The sequence below is a fragment of the Rousettus aegyptiacus genome, unplaced genomic scaffold, assembly GCF_014176215.1.
Source record: "Rousettus aegyptiacus isolate mRouAeg1 unplaced genomic scaffold, mRouAeg1.p scaffold_m13_p_5, whole genome shotgun sequence".
NCBI classification, from domain to species: Eukaryota; Metazoa; Chordata; class Mammalia; order Chiroptera; family Pteropodidae; genus Rousettus; species Rousettus aegyptiacus.
Window position 1 is genome coordinate 107,234,381 of NW_023416308.1, and position 21,738 is coordinate 107,256,118.

At 50.9% G+C, this 21,738-nt stretch overlaps 1 long non-coding RNA gene across 4 annotated transcripts; it reads right to left on the bottom strand.

Moving 5' to 3' along the window:
* Positions 1-5,083: 5,083 nt before the first annotated feature.
* On the bottom strand, positions 5,084-20,743 carry LOC107511880. Of its 4 annotated transcripts, none has more exons than XR_004951039.1 (4): positions 20,568-20,743; positions 15,344-15,459; positions 12,342-14,416; positions 5,084-10,213 (listed from the first exon to the last, which is right to left on the bottom strand). It is a non-coding gene; the product is annotated as an uncharacterized LOC107511880 (long non-coding RNA). The 4 variants fall into 4 exon arrangements; XR_001597150.2 differs by having other exon boundaries at positions 12,342-13,928; positions 14,288-15,459; XR_004951038.1 differs by having other exon boundaries at positions 12,342-12,978; positions 13,707-15,459.
* Positions 20,744-21,738: the final 995 nt, after the last annotated feature.

Here is a 21,738-nt window from a genome sequence, read left to right on the forward strand (position 1 = left end):
ACAGTTTTATATAGCAAAATATAATCACAGGAGTGAAATCCCAACACTTTTGCTATGTTCTATCGATGAGAAGTGAATCATACGTCTTGCCCAAGAGTTACACAAAGGCATGGACACCAGGAAGCAGGATATTACTGCGGGCCACCTTCGTGTCTGTCCATCACATTGAGTAAAAGACCTAGTATTACACAGAATTGGTAATTCAGTTCTCTGGCAAGGGTGCCCAGACCCTTAAACACCTGTGCTCATCACTCATGGTGGTGGCCTTTCGTGTCAGTGCCCACGTGCAGGCACACACTCACCTCCACTCGTGCTGCCATGCCACCAAGCACATGGCACACTGCAAGTGTTCCCGTTGGCTCGTGGTTGCCTGCTCTCCTGCCAAGTGTCTAGGTGAGGCTGTAGTGGGCAGGAGTCCAGGTGAGGCCGTATGGGGTCAGTCTTGAAGAGTAAACCTCCCCTACTCAGGTAGGCTCATGCTACGCAATGGCCATCGAGTTAATACAAGTTGAACGCTTAGAACAGAATTTGGCTCTCCACGAGCGCTTAATCCATGCTTGCTACTTCCATTATTTCTGAAAAGGAGCTTATAAATCAAAGTTAGACTGTCCTAACTTCGAATGCACAAATGGTTCATATGCCAAAGGACTGTGAATGAGAGAGTGGCTTTTCTTAAATATAAATATTTTTATAAGGCAAAGCATCACTCCTTTATTCTTGTTCCTTTTGTATTTTCTTGTCGGGAAACTGAAGTAAGTATTTTCATAGATTATTTTATCTAATTCTCACAATGACCTTTCTAGAAAGTCAGTTTTATATTTCACATTTTGCAAAGAAGGTCTCTAGGTGACCCAAGGTGTTAAGTGACTTGCCAAGGCCACACAGTTTGCAGGTGGCCAAAGCGTGACTCCCAAACCTGTGCTTTGAAACACTCAATCGACCTGCCTCTTCCCGTAATTTTTCAGAGTTCGCCTCTAGCCCATCACACTGGATCCTTTGTTTGCTCCACCACCTTCTTCCATGGCCTCATTTCATGACCAGGGGTACAACAATCATACTCTCACTTGAAGAGTTTTAGGATCCAAGTGTTCTCTCTCTCTCTTTCTCCCCCCCCTCTCTTCCCCCCCCTCCCTCTCTCTCTTACACGCACACTCACATTCATATACTTTAAAACACAGCCTATTTTTAAGAAAACAGACCAAAAAGAGAGTCGAATATTGTTTGTTTTAGTGAACAGTCTGAACTAAGTATATACAACCAGGAACCCGTTTTATTTTTCTCCCATCACTGCCCCAGTCCTCCATTCAATGCTTTAATGGCACCCAGGCAAGTCTCATAGCTTTCCAGACACTTTGTGACAATATGAGTCCAGTCCTGAGTGATGCAGTTTCCACCATCAGTATCTACTTAGATTGTATCTCAGCTCGAGCCTGGCCCAGGGCCTGCCCCAAGAGGAGGCATGTAGGGAGACAGAAAAGTCACCTCCTACCCCTCCTCCCTTTCCTGGGGAAGGAGGAGGAGGAGATCTCTTCCCTGGTGGGGAAGGTGCCCCCTCGCCTCTTGCTGCAGAGACCCCCTCATTGGGGACCAGCCCCTTCATATACAACTCAGCAGGATGGTTCAAGCCAAAGACCCACCCAAACCCCTGCATCTTTGCCACACCAAGCGGCGGGCACGCCTGCAACACCGCCCTCCCCATCGACACCTCTGCCTCTGCCATCTCTCTAGCTTTCTCCCTCTTCCCTCTTCCTAGAGCAGAACAGTCACTGCTGGCACTTGGAGAAAGCCAAGACTCTAAATGTCTCTTACAGGCACCCGTCTTTTACCATGTCTTCTTGGGTCCACCTCACCAGACTTGATAGAAGGACCACCTGGGCAAGGGGACAGGAACAGCCATATCACACCCCCTCTTGGCTGGAGACTTAGTTCCCTGAATTCCTCCTGACTCCTAAGGCCTCTGTTTATACAGGCTGGATGAATCCTTACACGTGTGTGGGGGTCCAGGGGGCTGTTTAGCCCCCTCTTACTTAGTAAGTCTGTTGAGCCTGCTCTTCTGAATGTGGGACCACTCAGCACCCATTGTTTTCAGCTTTGTCCCTGGAGTAGCAATTCCAAGGCAACAGAAGAGCCCCAATCAACAGCCTGTTCCCCATCACTGTGTCCTCACTTTCCTCGGCTCGGGCCCCCAAGGAGCAGCTCCCGCTCCGCTCTTCTCACAATGCAGGCACTAAATGCGATGATGATTACATTTCCCCTAGAAGAGGCTTGATCTCGCTGTACAGGAGGCAATTTGCTGCAGGTAAGATTGCAGTGCCCTGCTGCTGGCCTGAAATTGGCCGTTTCCAAAATAAGTTCCTCTGTGGCTCAGGTGAGGACGGAGCTGGAAAGTCAAATGTAGCAGTAGAGTGGAGCTGGTGGCTTTGCTCTTCCAGGCTGGTGGGTGTCAGGGGCTCGGTGCTGCCCCTGGATGGGCCCCGGCCCTGCCATGGACCATCGGACCCTGTGGTTTTTTTAAGCCATCATTCATTTCTCCCTTACAAGGTGCCAGGTTATGCCAGCAATTCTGTCTCTCCGAGTCTTGCTGACAGCTCTGCGAGATAGGACTCACCATTTCCCTTTCACGGAAAAGAAGATGAAAATTCAGAGCAACATTCCCAAAGTCAGGTAGAGTGGGTAGTAATGATGAAGCCAGGGTCTGAAGGAAGGCTGACTTCAAAATCTGTGTCATGGAAACACTCTGCTGTGTGTCTCCTTGCAATGAGAGCACAGCAACAAAGCCCTTGGCTCTGGCGTGGAAGGTTCGGATCCCAACTTGGCCACTACCTCAACTGTTTTGACATTGGACTTGTTACACGATCTCCCTGAGCTGCTTCCATGTTCTCCATCTATAAAATAGGCATCCTAATAGCACTGCCCTCAGAGGGCTGTGGTGAGGAATGAATAAGACGAAGCAGGCTAAGTGCTTCCAGGACCACCAAGCGTGGGTGTTTAAGCCGGGCACTGCTCGACTGCAGGCTGCTGAGCAGTGCACGACTTCTGCAGCTCTACTTGACGGCCCTGCTTAGTTAACACTGTGCCTGGCAAAGAGTTACTGTTGGACGAAAAGGAGCAAGCTGTCAACTCCCAGAAAACACCCACCCCAGGCAGAAAAGAAGGTCTTAGAGGCTCTCCTGCTCACCCAGACCCCAGGAAGCCCAGAGGCTCTCATGTAGCACCCACTCATGCAGCTTCATGAGAGAACACTGCCCTGGGAGTCTCCAGAGATGAAGCAGAAGGCAGTGAGTTCAAAGGTCTCCAGGCTCTGTCCTGTGTCCTCAGCCCTCTCAGCGGAGCTGGAAAGAGAAGCCAAAAATGGAGGGGGTTATGGACACCCTGAGACCTCAGAAGGGAGAATACCAGTCGGATATTTCCTGTGGGGTCAGGGGCTCTCTTTGACACAGCTGCCAGAGCAGAGGTGAAGCATCTGCTCATCTGCTTCCGGGCCCCAGGGAGGAGCCAGAGACAGAGCAGGAGCTGAGCACTTTGCATCTCTAATGAGGTAGGAAGACTCAGAGAGTTCTCTGTGTGAGTTAGAGGAGGCTAAGTTCAGCTCACGGTAAGAAATACTTTCGGAGACAGTGTTTTCCAGTTGATACACTACTGTTAAAGGTGATAAGTTCTCCGTCCGTGCAGGTGTGTGAGCAAATATGCTGAAGAGGAGATTGGAGCATCAGGTGAGCAGTTGGCCAAGTTAGCCAAGGTTTTAGTATCATTCTGACCCCTCCAACCTACCCAGTCAGCCAATCAACTGATACTCTGAGCAATGCCTGGACAACACCTGTTAAAGGCAAGCGGTGTGTATCTTGCTTTCTGAAGCTGCAAGTGGGAGACCACAGAAGTCCTAAGAGCTATTTCTAAAGCTGAAAACTGACCTGATCACCCCCGCTGAAAGGCCTCTAAAGCCCTACAAACGCTGTGATTGGAAAGAAATCCACATGCACCACGGTGGCCAGCAAGGCCCTGTACAATAGTCCCCTGCCCCGTGTCAGGATGCTGCCATCCGTTTGGCTCTTCTGACCTCAAACAAGCCATGTTTATTCACCTCTTAGGGCTCTGTCCTCGCTGCTCCCCCACGGCATGGCTAGACACTGCTCGCCCTTCAGGTCCCATCAGATGCTGCCTTCTCTGAGAGCTCTTCCCTGCCACCCAGATAGAGCAGCACCTCTGGGTGACACTCCACCACATTACCTGCTGGACCTCATCTTGAGCACCCCAGACTGCTTTATTATTGTTCAGGATGGATGCCTTTGGAGCCTGCAGTCTCTGTCCTGCTCATCTGTATCTGCAGCTGCCCACCTGGCACACAGGAGGCGCTTAGTGAAGGCTTTGTGACTAGCTAGCCAGCTTAATGACCTGTCGGCCTATATACTTCTCTCTGCAACTTCATGAGGCAGCAGGGATCCTCTGTACAGGTGAGAAAAGCCCAGAAGGGCTTCATCACTTGCCCAAGGCCAGACAGCTAGTTAGTGGCAGAACAGGCGTGGGATCCCAGGCCGGCCTGACTTCAGTGTGCGCCCTACACCTGCCCTCAGCTGGATTTTGTTTTTTTATAAGGCTATGTCCCTCACTCGCTGGAGAGAAAGGAAACCGTCACCTTCCCCTCAGAACCAGAGCAATACAGCAGAGTTCACTTCCTGGTGTCAGGCCGCGGCTGGCATGGACATCGCAAAGTGGAGGAAAGAGTTTGCTGTGTGGGTCTCTCTGAGCAAGAAGCTCTTGTCTGAGTGTTTCTGGCAGGGCTCTCCAGAAGGGCTGGGGCGAGAGAGGGGGGTACAGTATGAAATCAGCATTCTGAGGCACGAACAGGCTAATCACAGATAATCATGGCCCCAAAACTCATCTTGGGCCAGAGGGTGATTAGAGCTCAATTATATGCCAGAACAACTAATGACAGCTCCTGGCTCAGAACTGTGATGGTCTTGACTGCAGTTCTCACCCCTACCCCCATCTCTACCTGCCCCCCCAACACTCCCATCCCCCACCCCCCATGTTGAGCTGCCTCCCAGGGTGAAGCGGAGACTCAGAGACCTGTTTGCTCTCCGGGGCTGGGGCCTCTCCAGCTGTAGAAACACAGCCTGCTGCATGGCTGCTAGAGACCATGCTGAGGTGGGCTTTGCTAGGCAGCCCGTGCACCAGAGCTAGCTTGGATTCACCACGCAGCCCTGGGCCGTCTCTCCCCTCCATACCCAGGCATAGGAGAGGAAGGAACCACCTTCCTACTTCTTAAGCCCTTAGGATGTGCCAAGGAATTTGTTTGGTCCCTGACCGTGCTAACCCCCAGGATGTTTCGGGAGGAAATGGAGTCTCAGAGAGGTTAAGTGACTTGCCGGAAGTCACACAAATAGTGAGTTCAAGGGGTCGGATTCAAACCCAGACCTTTCTGACTCCAAAACCCGTGTTCTTTTCAGGATCTCATATTCTGTAACATCCTTAAGGGTTAAAGGATGCTCACAGAATCTGGAGGGAACAGAGACGTCCAAGTGCGGAGTCTGAGTCCCATCTGGGTGGGTTCAGATGGCCCCAGGTCCTAATTAGATGAAGGAAGAAAGCGGATAATGTAGGCAGAGTGGCCCCTGCCATTGAGAAGTAACTGCCATGACGGGTGGTCACTAGGCACCCTGCGTGTGTGAGGGGGGGAGGAAGGGGTGTCTCCTCTCACCTCCAGGGGCAGAGCTAGGTGCGGAGATCAAGGAGAGCATGGATAGGGGCAGAGGTGGAAGATGGAGGCAAAGGTGCAGCGAGGAGCACTGAACATAAATAAAAGGCCTTTAACCACCTTCCTACAGCTCACGGATAGTTCAGCTGTCAGAGCCATTTGACACCAGGACCATCTGACAGCACTTCCTTCAACGTCTCTCACTAGGATCCTAATGAGCAGCATATTTACATATTACCTTTAAAAACTGTTCCCAAAATACCACCCACTTTGGGCTACGTTTCTCCCTCTCCGTCCAGCTGCCTTCCCCACATCGCGTGAGCTGTTTTCCTCCAAGTAAGCAAATGCTGGCGTCATGACCTTGATTGTCTGGCTGGCCCAGAGGACAGGACACCAGCGGACGGATGTGAAGACAATACAGGCCTCCCTGCCAGTGGGAGACCAGAGCTCAGCGGGGGTAGGGAGGCCATGGGAACACCTGCGGGTGTTGAAGTGGAAGGGGTCCTCTGAGGGTCAGGTGGGAGGGCTGCTCAAGAAAGGGCTGTTCTTGCTGCAGAGTCTGGAATGTTCTGGAAGTTCCAGGGGACCTCATGTGCCCAGATGTTTTGGTGTGGGAGGGAGGATTTACTGTTGGTGTGGTCAGGGAGCTGCCTGGAGTCGCCTTGACTGTTTAGACCAAAAGGGCCCCAGTTTGAGCTGTTCTGCTGCGGGCAGAGGCCAGAAGAGGCATGAAGTCGAAGAAAAAGTCAGTGGGTCTTGCAGAATTAAGTTACAAAATGTACATATGATTGGCTTGTAGTCATTCTGGGCCTAGAGAGCTCTGCACTCACGATGAAAGAAAAGAAGGGGGGAGGGAGGAGGAAGGAAGAAAGGAAGCGGGTGGGGAGGGGACGAGCTGTGCACAGTACTCGCTGTCTTGTTTTCAAAAGAGCTCTTTTCAAAGACATCTCCAAGGAGCATTTTAAAGAGAAGTCGCTTACCTTTCAAGCCAGCCAGGATGCTGTCACTGAGATGCACACCTGTCAGTAGCTGGGCTGTGGGGTGCTGTCAGAGTGCTGATGGAACAGCCAACTTGGCATCAGGTAGAGGAGTGAAGAGAGGATCTCGCAGGAGCCCCAGGCCCCACCTTAAGGCAGAGAAATTCCCACTGCCACCCAGACTTTCCAGATCCTGGCATGGGATTGGCCAGGGGTAAGGCCAAGAGTCCCTGGGTGGGTTTTCACAGGGTCTGAGGGAACTGAGCCCCAAATGTTCCTACTCAGAGCTGAAGATGACAGCAGTAGAAGGGGTGTGGGGGGGGCCAGGACCATTTCTACCCAAAGGTATTCCTCCCACCTGCTCCATGGTATCCCACGTACCCCACCACCACTGGGCTTCTCAGCTAAAGCAACTACGTTATCCACAAATATGAGACTCACTTCAGTCGATTTCAATAACTTCGTATAGGTAGAGGTGGGGAGGGCTCTCATTTTCCTCCCCCACAGCCTAGCTACCTGATTGTAAATTACAGTGAAAGGAAGCCTTGCACCAAATTTAGAATCATACTCTTACTTTCATTAGCAAGCACACATTCTACATTAGCAAGCAGGCCTGCAAACTTCCTGCTCTGAAACTCCTTAAAGCCTCAGGTCTCTGTCCTGTTGCATGTTCCTTGCATGAAAGATTGACCCAAGGCAGAGTCAACAGTATTCTAGTGCTGAATTCAGCTGAGATTCTAGAGGCAGACAGCAGTGGAATTCTCCACTGATGGGCCGTGCACAAGGGCAGGTGGACCTAGGGCATTTCTGTAGGCTGCAGGACCTACTGGATTCTAAGACCCTGTTCCTGCAGAGTGACGGTGCCTGGGCTGTCTCTCCAGTCAATCCATACACACCGCCTTACACTTCTGTACTCATCAGTGAGAAGCCATTCTGCATCCGTTATGCAAATGAGCACCCTCTCTGGTGCCAACTAAAAGGCTTGTAATGGTCCCTATGAACAAGTGGGCTTCTGATTAGTTTTTCAAATACTACCAACCCACCCTGGGACCATGAATTCCTGTTTGCTTTAACTGACTATTCGAGAATATGGATTACAAGTAACATCAACAATATGTCACATCGTCTATCTGAAACATTTTGAAGTAAAATATAGGCAACTAACTTAATGCTGTTTAAAGGAAAGAGTAACACATACAAAGCCTGTGGTTTTGGAAGCGAGTCCCAGGAGACAAGATGTACCCTCCACCTAAGGAAAGTACCTACGCATGATGTGTAATTTAAAGAAAATTCCTTCAGGACCTTGAACTATGGCTTTGCAACCGGACTTTATGCTTGTTCATTTGACTTTTGTGGTGATTTCCCCAGTGGTTGTTGTGCACAGAAAAGACTGTGTAGAAAGTTTTCTTGGAGTTTAACTAGAATTCAATTTATCAAACTGGCAAATTCTTAACCCTAGTTCTCTCTTAAGCTTTTAAGTCCACTTACAAATCTTTTTCCGTTTATATAGAGCAGACTTTAGCAACCACTTCTAAGAAGTCTTTGAATGATATGTGGTCCCATTTACAAGTGTAAATAATTAATTAGACATGCCTCAAACAGTTCATGCCCTACATATAAATTTAATGTTTCGAGTGAGTGGTTCCCTTGTTGGGGGGTGGGGGTTGAGTGGAGAAGGTGTGGGGTGAGGGCTGGGGTACTTCTGAAGTTCCGGCAATGTTAGATTTCTTAGTCTGATTCTGGCTTACTGTGTGATCTGGATACTTTTCTTAGTGTGTGGCATATCTCAAAAAAAAAATTATTAACATCATCTGTTAGATTTTCTTTTTAATTAATTTGCCTGTTGTTCACGAAATCTCTCTGGGTACTTAACATTCTTTTACACTTAGTAAATTAAATGTGTGTATGTGGTGAACCTAAAATTCTCTTAAATATTCTACTACCGAGCAGGGCTTAGTAAGATTTCAAATTAAACTCACACATCAAAGTTGATTACTCAATTACATTTTAAATTAGAATGATTAGACTCTAACTTTCATAGGCCTAAATTTCTTAGCATTATGAGTAAGTACATAACAGAAAAATAAAGTACTATGGTTGATTCCCACGTGACGGTTGACATAAGTGGAGCCATTTCAAAAGGAAGTCGGAGCCACCGTACCAGAGGAACTGCCTTCCGCGTCTTGTTCCTTGCAACTTTGGGATGTTTGAACTTGGTAAAACCACCTTTGGACTGGGCCAAAAAAACTTTGTTTTGCAAACAGTTATATTTGTAAAGCTAACAGGAAAGCAGACATCCTGACCACAAGGGCTGGTATTATAAACTCCCTTTCTGAAGATAGAATCAGTAACCAGCCATGTACAGCTAAAGAGTAACTCAGCTTGTTGGCTCCAATAGGAATCTCCTTCTTCCACCCATGTAATTACTCCCTTTCTTTTCTCTTAAAAACCTCTTGCTCTTGCCCTGAAATTAGGACACTGTTTGGGTTTCTGCTTGAATCTGTGCTCCCCAAATTGCAGTTCTTAATCCCAAATAAATACTTATTGCCTCCCATTTTGGCTTATTCTTTATACGTTAACACCCATAGGTCTGTCTAAATATAACCCCAAATCATCCTGGAGTTCAGCAATGTGCACCCACTAGGGAGAACCACCATCCCAGTTAACTGGGGTTGCCTGCCCCCAAGGGGTAGTTACAAGTCCAGTTAGTTAAGGAGGCTTAGGGTGGAAAATTTCTCCTAAGGTATTGATTGGGCTCTTTTTGGTGCCACAGAAGGTCTCCCTGCACAGTTTCCAAGTTTGTCGTCATGGGTTTAAAAAAAAGAAAAGAAAAGAAAAACGGCTTGTCCATCCTTCTCTCTACCAGTCTCTGGATTCTGGTAATACATATACTCAATTCATCTGTCTATGCCTTACATTTACATGTTCCAATTCTGACCATATGTACATGTTTATACCCTTTCAAGTAAAAATTTTTAAAGCAGATTTTTAAAAAATCTTTCTTTTGCACTTTTAGGATGCAGTAACTCTTAAAGACATGTAAAATGCTGTCAGATTGAATTTTCTCTTCTGCTTGGTCATGATAAGATCACTTTTGGAGGGTGGATGAGAAGAGGGGGAAAGAGAGGAGGGTGGGGGAGAAGAATTTTAACCCCCCAGGGCTAAGATCAGTTTGCTCAGAACTTCACTCAGTTTCCACTCTTCCTCTCTGCAATGGCCAGAATCCTTCACCCAGCACAAGTCCTGCTCCTTCTGAGCACCTCCCCTGCTGAACCCCCATAGCTCACGGGATGTACCCCTGCAGCCCTGGGCCCTGGTGCCAGGAAGACTGGCTGCTCGGCGAGTGTCAGTGAGCAGCTCATTCCGTGACAACCTGTAGGCCCACCCCAGCGGATGACATCCAGACAGGCTCTCCCTGGACACCTCATCTCTCGTGTTTCCACAGCCACTTCTGTTTTGACCACGCACGCACATGGATCCTTCTCATTCACTCCTACCATTTCTTGCGTGACTGGTCCGTGCCAGGAGACAGCTGTTAAAGCTAAGAAAATAGAAGACATTAAATAGCCCACGTGGCTTTAACCTGAGAACAGCAACATGCTGAGTGCTTAGTATATGTTAAGTATTTTATACACATTGGCTCATTTCATCTTTATAAGAGCCCTATGATGTCAGTTGGTTAGTCGTTTTTATGGAAGATGAAGCTGAAGCACAGAGAGGCTAAGTAATTTCTCCCAGATCGCACAGCCTGTGAATAGCCAACCAAAATTGGCACACGAGTCTCTGTAACTCCTGTATATGTAAACCCCTAAACTATATGCCACCCTATTAGGGAAGGGACCAGGCTTAGCCCAAGACCTGCTATGAGGAGAGGTCTAGCTAAACACTGGGCAAAATGGAGGTCTCCCATTGTCTCTAGGAGCAAACATGGCAGAGAAGGTGAAAGATGAGAAAAGGTTCAGGGGAGGATGTTAAAAAAAAGAACCAGAGGGAAGAGCTGCACCTTCCAGCAGCCCTGGGAGCTTAGCATCCACCCGACACTGCCTGGGCCCCGTTATCCTTCTACTCCTCAACGTTCCCACCTCAAGCGGTCTTTCACAGACGTGAAATCCTCAAAAGTAAATATGCAATTAACAATGAGTAAAAGCCAAAGTGGGAAGCAGCACTTTGTTTGTGAGCAGCCCATCCCCCACCACGTCCCTGAGCATCCATCCGGGCAGCCCTTCCTCGGCCAGCATCCTCCTCCCAGCGATGCGAGAGATGTGCCGATTCTGCAGAGGGCCACACTGACATGTAAAGGATGGGAGTCTATGACCCAAATCACAGGGTTTCTAACCATTACCCTCGACTGTCAAGGTGATAGCACACCTCCAGCAGAGTATCTACTCAGATGACCAAGAAGCCACATCCCTTGCTCAGTGTCAGGCAAATTTAGTTCAAGTCTGCCATTTTCCAGGGTGTTTATATGGGAGAGAGGATGAGAGGGAGGAAGATTGAGACTCAGAGAGGGTAAGAAACTTCCCCAAGGCCACACAGCAAGTCCATGGTGGCCTCAGGACTAGAACTCAGGTCCTCCTCATCCCTGTCTCTTTCATGCCCCTCCATCCCAGCACAAACCCCACACTTCTGAGACGCCCGGCCTGGGGCCTGCTCAAGAAGCGCGTGCCAACTGTATCGAGATGAGTGTGTTTCGCTTTGCCTGGCATGTTGCTCAGTGATTGTTCTAAAACCATGTGTGGGCTTCTCCACGCCCCCAATCTTCTATTTCTTTCTACACCCCCAAACAGTCTCCCATCCCCCACCCACCCCCTCCAGCACCCAGCACAGCAACCATACTCAGCAGGCATTCAACAAATGCTCGCCGACCGAATGAGGCATCAGACCATCTGCAGGGGCCAGAGTGGGTGTCAGGCTCCCCCGCCCCCACCCCAGTGCCAGCTCCAGGGCCCAGCATGGGTGTTCCTCTGCAGGTGAGCATAATGGCTCCACACTGGGGATGAACGGAAAAGGCTGGGACTTCTAGAAGGGAGAGGCTCAGAGGACTAGCTGTGTCCAGAGAGTCGGAGGCATGTTCTGGGCCAGGAACCCCCCACCCTGGTCTGAAGCACGGCCCATCGATGCCGTCCTTGTCCTCCTCCTGCAAGGCTCTGAGGAATGGGAGCCCAGACCCCTCCTTAGCAGACAGCATCTTGAGGCATGGTGCCCAGGGAAGGGGAGTCGACACACAGCTACAACTGCCCCCATTTTGAATTTAGAAACTGCGGGGAACGTGTGAGCAGTGTAGGAAGCTGGGGAGAAAGGAGAGCAGGCTTGGGGCTGGGCTTGGACAGACTGACTCTCTGGTATCCCTCCAGGAGTGTAGTGACAGGTGTAGACAGTACAAAGGGTTCCTGGACTGGGGACTTCCCCGCCTCTGGTATCCCCTGGACCCCGGAAGTTCTCCAGCTTGAGGGTGAAGGATGCTGGGGAGCTTGCTAACACAAAGGTATTCAGGCCTCAGGTCCAAGTGTAATCCAGCAGGTCTAGAGTAAGGCCCAAGAATGTGCAATATTAATGAACGTCCTCTGCTCCCACCACCAAAGGGATGCTGGTGCAAATGGAGTTTGAACCACACCTTAAAAGCATTTCTTCAGGTTTTGTTCCCAAGGGCTGAAAGCACCTGTGCTTACCTGGAAGCTGTTTTGGTTGCCAGAAGCCCCTTCCTCTTGCCTGAGGCCCCTCAGACCCAGGTAACCTGGTTCCGGAGTGTCTCCGAAGGCTGGAGCAGGCCCCTGGAGTCGGCTCACCCAGGCTCTGAGCTGGCCTCCCGGCCCCTCTCCTCAAGGGCCAGCCGAGGGGCCATGCATTTCTCCCTGAGATGTGCCAGACCCCAGGCCGGAGCTGGAGCTCCTGAGAAGGGACAGAGAAAGGAAAAAGCCAGGACAGCATGGGGAGGGGCCTACAGTGGAGATCTGAGATGCACTGGGTCCCCACGAGTGAGAGGCCTTGCCAGAGAAGAGGGGTACTGGCCACCCCGCCCCCTCCCCGTCCTCAGTGCTGAGCCCCCTGTGGGTGATGCTCACTGCTAGCAGAGCCGGGAAGGCCTGGAGATCAGGCAGCCCCTTCGCAGATGGACTAGGTCCTCACACTGGGCCTGTGCACATGCTGATCATGAGCAATCATGGGCTTCTTCCGTAAGCACATTCCCATAACTGCTGTAGAGCAACAAGCTCTGGCCTCAGATTCAGGAAACATGAACTTCAGCTCTGCTGCGTCACTGAGACCCTAGGCAGGGACTTCCCTGTCCCCTGGACTCACTTTTCCAATCTATAGTGAGGAGATTGGGTTAAATCAGGTAGCGGAACAGCTGATGGACAGTGGCTGCCTCGAGCATTGTCTCCAGGGGTGTGGGGGGAGCTTTGGGAGAACAATCACACCCTCACAGAGTGTATGGCTGGTCCTGTTCTAAGCACTTTACACCTATTAGTTCATTCGGTCCTACACAATACTAAGAAGCAGGTCTCCTTATCTCCACTTTACAGAGGAGGAAACTAAGGCACAGAAAGGTTAAGGACCTCGCCCCAGGATTCAGTTAGTGTGTGGCAGACTGGAATTCGAACCTATGTCGTTTGGCTCTAGAGTCTGTGATTTCATCCACCACATGGTGCTTCTTAAAAAAACAGCAACGCCAAAGCTCATCGCGATGAGTTTCTGCCGGTGTTTGCCATGGGCACAGTGCGGCAGGGGCGTGAGAGAGCGCACAAGTCTCACTTGTCTCCGCTGCCACATGTGGCTCTTTCACCCATACAGAAGCCCACAGAGATGGGATGCGAATGGAGCAAGGCCACACAACACGTCATAAAGACCGGAGCCCAGGGCTGGCACCAGGTCCTCGCGCTGGAGTTCACCGTGCCCCTTCGTGCCTCCCTGGACTGGCCAGCATTTGGGTCTAAAGTCAATGGGTGCTGCTTACTACTCTTTGAAAAATACCTGCCCGCTCCCGCCTCTGGGCCTTTGCACATGCTGAACTCTTCAGAGTGCATATCAAATCTCACCTCCTCCATGAGGCTCTTCCAGATTCTGCCCTTCCTCTGTCGGGGCCTGAATCATATCCTCGCCCCGGCATGTCACCATGGGCCACACTTTGCTGGCTCCGCATTGCAGATGAAGCCTGGTGCGTCACGGGTGCTCCAGAAGGGACAGAAGCACGACATGAAATTGAAAGCCTGCAGAATTCTGGCTCAATCATCATCTCATTTATTCTATCAAGGTTTTTTCTTAAATGAAAAAGGAAAAAAAAAATGAATCTAGGCCTGTCTATGAATACAGATTTAAAATTACGTTAGTCTCAAGAGTCCAATCTTTTCTCTACCAGAGTCTGGTCTGCTGACCAGCCAGCTTCCTTTGTCAAACAAATTGGGTTTTTGTTTTTTGGGTTTTTTTTTTGGTTCACACATGGCTGTAGAATTTGCAAGTCAGTCTAGCCACATAGGTCTGAAACTCCTGTCACACAGCGTTGTGGGTTGGGTGAGAAAGAGAATGAAAAATGTTCCTCTGTCCTCTAAAAATCACCAGGCTGACACAGGCTGGGCACTCACAAATAAGTCTGCACCTGCGCACCCACCTGCACACCCACCTGCACTCCAGAGGCAGAGCGTCGTGTGGCTGTAAAGGGGAAGTACCAGGAGCCTTTGCCATTTTCTCACTGCTGCTTTTCTCCTGGGTTCTCCTTAGTTAGAATAGAACTCTCCTCCTCAGGGCCTCGCTGGGAGAGGGGACGGAGGAAGTGGGCAGGGAGACAGCAAAGGTGGGGATTTCAGCAAACTCGGCTGACGATTGTCCCGGGGCTCACTGGGGATGATGCTTCCTCTGTGAAGCCCGCTCTGCCCTCCCCACCCTCCCCCACTGCTCTAGGGGACCCTCCTTAGCACTCCCACATCCCTTGGGTCCCTCTGTGGCAGTGTCGGTTGCATACTTCTGTGACCATTTATCACATGCCATCCCCCCAGGAAATTGGCCGCTACTAGAGGGAGGAGATGTGTCAGATCCTGTGCAACCAGCAGAGGACCCAGCAGAGGACCCAGCAGAGGACCCAGCAGAGTCAGCATCGGTGCACCAGTGAGTGAAGGAAAGAATGAGTGGAGTCGATGGTGGGAATGGAATTCGATGGGTATTTTGGTCTCCGCCTGGAACACCTGTGCATTCTTGCTCTTTGCACTTGGCATTTGACAGTCACAAGTTCCGTCTTTTCTTCTCCCTTCTACTTCATCTTCCATCCTTGCACACACTACACCTACACACACACACACACACACAAGCACACACCTCCGCACAAACCACAGACGCATACACAGTTAAACACATGCAGACTTACCCAAAGACTCCAGAGATATAACACACACAGTAATGCAACAATATCTGAACACTACACGCAATAATACACATGCGCGCACGAAGTAAACAACGCCTACATCCTTACACAGCGGCACACGCAACGCCACAAATGACACCCAGGTACACATATGCAAACACGTATGCACAGCCATGCAGACAAACATTCCCCCCGCCTTAAGGACACTCACCCCAGATGTCACGCCCATCTCCTCTTCCATCCAGGGATTTTCTCCTTTTTCTTTCCCCTCCCATAAATCATGTTTTATGATGAACAAAGTGCTTTCTCGCATTCACCCACCTGCCAGTCCTTGCTGAGGACCTTATCCGTGCCAGGAAATATGGGGTTCTCGAGAAAGATGAATAGAGCTCAGACCTCCCCTCGGGAGGCTCCCAGTCCCGTGGCAGAAACAGACACTGAAAAGGACAAACAAAAGCTTGTGTGGTCGATCATTCAGTTCAAGAACTATCTCTTGAGTACTTACTGTGTGGTTGATTCGTGCTGGGCTTTGGGAATACAGAGATACGTAAAGTCTAGTTTCCCTGGTCTCGAGGAAGTTCCAGATTAGAGGGGGAAAGAAATAGGCAAAGATATAAGTATAGCGTCTTGCTATAATGCACACAAAACAGTGGCAGCCCAGAGGAGGGAATGTTTAACTCCGCTGAGAATCAGGGAGGGCTTTACAGAGAAGGTGGCGTTGGGCTTTGCAGCATGAAGATGGGTTCGCTGTGAAAACGAGCAGATTGGCATTTGATGCAGAACAGAGGCAGAGACCCTAGAGGGGTCAACCGGCAGTTCTGTGGGTCTGGATTGTGATGCCGAGTGTGTATGTTTGGGACTGGGGTGAAGGGATGGGGGAGGTCTGATGTAGAAGATGAGGCCAAAAAGGTAAACAGAGGCAGAGAACAACATCTTCATCTTACAGTTGAGGAACCTGAGACTCGGGGAGGTAAAAGTGGCTGCCCTTAACCTCTGTGGACTCTTTCCTGTCTTAGGGCCAGTGGCAAACCCCACCGCACATTCTCTCCAAGTGAGACAAGGCTACCTTTCTGGTGGCTGAACAGTTAAAAGCTCAGAGCAGGTGGGAGGCATTATTATTGATTGCGATGATTATATGATTATTCTCTAAGGTCCAGCTTCGCAGATAATCAGCACCTCAGCAGGCCCTTGGCTGGGGTGACCAAGCTGCCCCCAGCCTTGGCCCAGGCCCCTGGCCAGCAGCTGGCTGGTGGCTGCGGGCCTCAGTCAGCGGCAACCAGGAGCCGGAGCACCTCCCCTTGGGGATGCCTCGTTCTCCCCCCATTGGTTCTCACCACGCTGCTTCCACCCCCAGCCTCCCTCTCATTGAGCCGAATCTCTCCCACCACCAATTATTTCTCATCAGGCAATTAGCGGCTCCCTCGCTACTCCTAGGTTTCTCCTCCCCTCAGTCCCTGGTGATGGAAGGGGCTGAGTCATTTTCCTGAAAGGACTGATGCCCGAGAAAGCAGCCTGCCCCCCCCCCCACCTTCTTCCTTCCACCTCCTTCCCCCTTCCCCCATAGCTGTGTGATCTCAGGCAAGCCACTTCCCCTCCCCGTGACTCAGTTTCCTCATCTGTACCTGGGGGTGTTAACCTGGCTGGACTATGAGCACAAGGGGCTCGCACTTGGACATGTTTCTTGCCCGGTCTGGGCCTCAGTCTCCGCCCGTAAAATGTGACGGAGGGGTGAAGTCGGAGTTTGAAAACTAGTGAAGCCTGAGGGGACAAATCCGGTCAGCTATTGCTTTTGACCGCCATCTTGCTTTCAAAAAATTGCAATTTGAAGGCACAGTCAAGGTGGGCCCAGGGCCCACCACTCCCACTTTTTATTGTCTCACCCCAGCTACCTCCCACGGGCCCCTGAAGGCACCTGAGTTTGCCGCCCTCGAGTTTCCATGACATGGGTTACGAGGCAGGTCAGGGAGAGACAGCTGGGCTGGCACAAGAGGCCACATGCCCCCGGCCGGCCGGCCCAGGGCAGAAGCCTGCACCGCAGGCTTCCCCTCCCCAGTCCAGGCCCTCCTTCCCCCACCTGCGCCGTACCCCGCAGCCTCCTCCCCCTGCCCCAGGCCCTGACCCCAGCCCCAGCCCCTGTTCCTATCTGGGCTGTGCCAGTGGGGTTTCTTTGAAAAAACTCAGATTTGATCGGGCTCTTCTTTTACTGAGTATTGCCGCCAATTTGCCCCAACTCCTTATCTGGCATTCAAGGCTCCCCCACAGTGCAGACCTCGCCTCATCTCCCTGTTTCCCGCACCCTCTCTCCACGCCTTCTCCGCTCCGGGAAGCCTGCTCTGGGAAGCTGCCCCTGACTGCCCCCAGGTGGAGGGACACCCCTGGCTACAGCAAATGCCAGGTGCAGATGGTCATGTCAGCTGCTTCTCCTTCTTATAATATATTCAATAAATATTAAACATTCACTGATGGCCTCATACATGGATGGGGCAGGCCTCGAGCAAGAGGGCGGCAGAGCTGCCTGGGACCGTCTATCCTCAGAGCCCCGAAAGGAGGCTGGACGCAGGGAGCAGGTGGTCAGTAAACGTTTGTCACAGGGGAAAACGGCAAATGAGTGCGGGAAGCATCGGCCTCTCCCCAAATGAGTGCGGGAAGCATCGGCCTCTCCCCACTTCACTTCAAAGGCAAGAGACAGGAAGATGAACAAGAATGAAGCCCCGCGCCTCAGAATGATGACTTCTCCCTTCCCCCGATTTGTAGAGACCTTAGCATTTACAAAGCACTCTGACATCCGTGCCAACAGTCTCCTGCAGAGAGAGGGAATCTGTGATCTATCATCCCTGTGCTGCAATTAGGCCCAGAGAAGTAGGACACTCGCGAGAGACCTCGGTGCATGGAGCCCCCAGACTCCCTAGAGACACTGCAGCCCTCTGCTGTCTGGCTACTGGCCGCCTCCCTCCTAGGACTCGGTGGCTGCCTGTCTCTTTCTCTCGTCATTCAATGTGAATATGAATCCATCTGTTCGCTCCTCTGTCTCTCTCTTCCTGCGTTTCTCTTTCTCTTACCCCAATTATTTATTTCTGTCTTTATTCTTTCATGCTCCCACTCTTCTTCGCTATCGCTGACCCTGTCTCTCTCTCTGCATCTGTCTGTCTCTGTCCGTCTTTCCGTCAGTCTCTTGTTTCCCTCCCTTTTTCCTTCTCCTGAGCTGTTTCAGTCTGCCTTTCTCTCCAGAGCCTCACTTCTAGCTGTTACTCTCAGGCCCCATGGCTGGTGGGGGTGGGCAGCGGGACAAGGAGGAAAAGATCTTTCCAGCATGCAGAAAATGGGCCAATTAAAGCCACAAGGCTGCTCAGGCAGCTGAACAAGGAAGAAGCAAAAATAGCCCCAGGCAGGGCTAGCTGAAAAGATAAACAGAGAAGAAGGAAGAAAGGGCAAAACAAATGCAGAGTCCCAAGTCAAGGTGTTTCCTGGCCAGAGAAGGAATGGGCGGTTCCTTCCTGCCCAGACTAGGGGATGGACTCCGACTATGCTTAGCCAGTGTCCCCGCCTCATCTTCTACCCCTGTCAGATACTTCCTCCCACCTGGAGGCAGCCTCGGAGACTGCCAGACCTCCCAGGTGCAACTGTCCTGCCTCACACCTTCGAGCTGTGATGGCCGCTGCTGCTTATTACCACATGGCCCCCTCCATCCTGTGGGGGCAAAAGGGGCTGGGAGTAGAGGAGTGGAGGCACCCCACTTCACCTCATCTATGGTCTGCTTTCGTCTCCCCTTCCCTCTCCAGGAATGCAGGGAGGACAGATGAGGCTGGAGGGAGGTAGAGAGGCAGGTAGAGCTACTGTAGCCCGTCAGGGAAGAGGCGACAGGCTGCGAAGTGGCAGTGTAAGTGCTAAAATAATACCTGTTAACTGGATGAGTTGATCTGTCGCTCCCACCTGGCCCCCAGTCTGGGCCTGTGATCTGGCCCGCGCCCTCTCCCTAACCTTTCCATCCACTCCGCCCCTTCCCTCTGCCGCCCCGCAGCCTGCCAGATCCCCTGGACCTGCCTGGATTTATCCCACCTCTGTGCCTTAGCTCGTTTGATTGTTTCCTTCTAGAATGCTATCCCTTTATTCTCACTTATTTAAATCGCCCCCTCCTCCATGCAGTCTTCCCTGCTTCTCCCACATTATCTAGGCCTCTCTTACGGCCACTTCGTACCTTCGGTTTCCTTCTTTGTATCTACCTTAGTATCCTTTATCAACTCAGCATCTTCAGGGCTGATTCAACAGTCCTTGGGACAGGACCTGACCCAGAGAGGAGTCTTTGAGAAGGCTCGATGGAGGAAGGAGGGAGGGAGAGAAGGATGAAAGGAAGTGAGAGTCAACATTTATGGGCTCACTATATCTGTATGAGTAGGGGGTAGGGAGAGTGAGCGAGCCTGGCAGAGGGAAGAGTGTGCGCAACGGGCCAGGAGCGGGAGAGCACAGGGCGGTTTTGTTTGGGAAACCAGAGAAAGTCAATTGGACTGAAACAGAGTTCTGGGGGCAGCAGATGAGCAAAGGACGACAGGAGCCAGATCTGGAAGGGCCGTGGGCTCGAGGAGAGCATTCAAGGGGACCCCTCGAAAGTTTTCAGGTTGGGGAAGATGTGACCACAGATGCAATTAATTGAATAACGTCTTTCGAAATTCCTTTTGTTAATGAAGAAAGATTACTTTCTTCTGATGTTTTCCTGTAAATAACATTGTGCTGAATCTATAAATCATCTGGGAAATTAAAAAGCAGGAAATTGTGTACTGCTTTTCTTGGCAATGAAAAATTTAAAAAAAATGAAAACAAAATTAACCTCCTACCCCCAAATTTAAAGTTTCTCATTCACCAAGCTTTCTATTTCAGTTCTATTTAAAAAGGACTCCATTTTGTATTTCTAGCCCCAAAAGTTAACAATTGAGAAATCAGAGCTTATGTCCATTAAAATAATGCTGTTTCATTGAAGAAAAATAACTAGAATGCCGAAGGTTATTCTTTTGGTTAAATAATACATGCGTCTGGCTTAGATACACTTCACAAATCGTTCTCGAGTGTTCACAATAGCTATGATTAACCTAATGAAGGGACTATAGTTCACTGGCTCAATGAAGGGCTGCTTCAAATAGCTTAGGTAAATGCACTTTGTGTAGTGCCATTCGATTTTCTGATGTAGTTACAGAAGTAAACATAAAACAGAAATCCCCGCTCGAAGGCGCGGCGCACGCCTGGGGGAGGGAAACCTGCTCGCGGCTACCCTGCGGTCAGCATGGCTCACTCATTCGGCAGGCCAGTGCGGCGCCTGGAGGCCGGGGGCCTCCTTTAGGCACCTGTGGGTAGGGAACGCCTTGATAGCAGGTGGGTTTCACACCTGAAGAATGAGAAGGTGTTTGTCATTAGAAAAGCCAAAGAACGGGTGGTCCGCGCAGCAGGACTAGCAGGTGCTGAGAGGCCCAGGGGCAGGAAAAGACTTAACGGAGACAAAATCGGACAGGCACGGTAACATCCCCACGATGTCGCCGCCGACATGCTGGGCGAATACCTGCTGCTCATGGGCTGCCCCACGCGCTCCGTGTCCCCTGTTTGTGCCTCGTCCCTTCCTTCCTGCAGTGGGGGCGGAGGGGTCCCGAGGCTGTTCGGGACCAGCCTCCTCCTCCGTTGTCTGGCTCGGCCGTCCTCCCCCATCTCCTCTCCAGCCTGGCGTGCAGCTGCTGTCACCCTGGCTGTTGGGGAGATGAAGTTAGCAGCAGGCACATGCATTTTTTTGAAAACCCAGCCATTTAAGGACATGATGTCTCTAAACAAACACTCAAAGGTCACCCTTTTCTCTCCACGCGGGGCGGTGCCCGAGCCCGGGTCAGGGATTCCGGGTGGGTGGGGAGGGGTGAGTCGGAGGGCAGTTTGCTGGTCTGCACCGTCTCCCTCCAGCGGGTCCTGGCCCCAGGCCCTGAGAACCCGCTGCGGCTGCCCAGGGCCTGGGGGTTGGTCTCCCTCCAGCCGGTGCCTCAAATAAGTCCGGAGTCATTCCTCGGGCATTCAGCAGAGAACTGGCTTCTGTTTCCTTTTACATGCTAACTTTTTAATTTGTACTTTTTACTGCGAAACATATTATACGCATCTAATAATATACATAGCATATTCACTTAAAAAGAATTTATTCATAAACAATAAACAAATTAAGTCCCGATACTCACTCCCTGCCCTTTGCGCACCCCCCACTCCTCCCACCCAATGTGACCACCGGGCTGAATGTTGAGCTGTTCCAGCCGCCCACCACGGACCAGCAACACACTCATAGTAGGAAAATGTTAGGTTTCTTAAGCTCGTAGCTGCAAGGGAGCATGCAGACCATGGGTGCCTCAGTGAGGGGAATCAGAGAAAGCCCCGCCGGGCTCTGGCCTTGTGCCAGATGATTCTAAGGAGGACTAGGGAAGTGAGTCCTGCTCTGGAACACTGTCCAGAGACTGGCGTGTGGGCATTTTGACCAAGGAGGCCGAGGGCGAAAGCAGAGCTGCAATTATCACTGGTAAGAGAGATGCTCTCCCTCAGAAGAGCGGTAAGGAAGAGGGGGCCACGGCACCCACCGGGGTGCACGCCGGCCTGATCTACGTCTTATGATGCACACGGTTTATGGCTTTTTGGAAACGTTGTCTGTTTGTCAGCGACAGAGTCTTATTACTCAACATTAATCATGTCGAATGAAAAATAATGTT